Source organism: Sinocyclocheilus grahami, unplaced genomic scaffold (assembly GCF_001515645.1).
Source record: "Sinocyclocheilus grahami isolate Dianchi unplaced genomic scaffold, SAMN03320097.WGS_v1.1 scaffold467.1, whole genome shotgun sequence".
In the NCBI taxonomy this organism is placed as follows: Eukaryota; Metazoa; Chordata; class Actinopteri; order Cypriniformes; family Cyprinidae; genus Sinocyclocheilus; species Sinocyclocheilus grahami.
Window position 1 is genome coordinate 205,469 of NW_015505646.1, and position 1,129 is coordinate 206,597.

The window sequence follows — 1,129 nt, forward strand, 5'->3', positions numbered from 1 at the left end:
TTTTAAGATTTAGCATTTGTAGATGGTCTAAAGCAAAGAAATTTTTAAAATTCTGAAAATCTTTTAGAGCTTATGAATTTTGTTTAAAAAATAAAACATATTACACATTAGTGAATAAATCAGTATATATCAAATTATGTAATTTACAAGCGTCACATTTGTGATTTTTTTCATGTAAGCTATAGCTTCTGACCTTTAAATCAAAATCAATACTCATTATTTTATGACATCAATTACTGCTTTATTTATTCAGAAACAGCCTAAATGTTATTTGTGTAGGCTATTTTACTTTTAGTTTAATTACAAGTAGGCCAACAGCGCCCCCTACAGATTAAAACTATTTACGGAACGGGCGTTAGGACCTGGGGGAGGCTGCCGCTGCTGCCACTGCACGTGCTATTACTGTTTACTCTATAACACACCTAATGCCTCATTCTGTACATGCATTCTCAGATTAAATGCAGCGATCCAAAAGAGTGAATCTAATCATCATTCAGAAAAAACTTTGCTTCAAGAATGAGCCACACTGCTGACGCGATCTAATCACTAGCACACCCTGAGCTCATGTGAGTTAACAAATTCCTCTTGTCTGCAAGGCATATCGGCATAATTTTTCATATTGGGCCGATGCCGATATTTACATTTAAAGCCATTATCAGCCGATTCTGATATCAGTGCGATAATATCGTGCATCCCTATTGAAAATTATAATTGAAACAGTGATATTTTTTTTCAGAATTCCAATAATAGAAATTTCAAAAGAACCATAATTATTTGAAATAGAAATGTTTTGTAGCATTATGCTACAAACCACCTGGCGCAAGGCAGTGTGACATAAATGGGAGGCCACACGCAAATTAAATTAACCCAAAAATATTTGTTTATTAATGTAATCCATAACTGAATTAAACCATATCAACACAAAAGGAAAGAGAAAAAGACACACACACAAAAAATTAAAGTATGCACAGTAAGGTCACAAAGACCTTTTTATCAGTCAACTCATCACCGGTAACCCACTGCACCTGCCGCTTGACTCCACCCTGCAAACACACAAGAAAAAAAAGAGAACACAAAACAAACTGTTTTTTATATTTAATATTTTTTATATTTAAAGCGAGTTTTTTGG

At 33.6% G+C, this 1,129-nt stretch overlaps 1 protein-coding gene across 1 annotated transcript in view; it reads left to right on the plus strand.

The window, feature by feature from the left end:
- The window catches only part of LOC107553237 (coiled-coil and C2 domain-containing protein 1B-like), an 18,710-nt gene that overhangs the window by 6,968 nt on the left and 10,613 nt on the right, over nucleotides 1-1,129 (plus strand). The window lies entirely within an intron of this gene.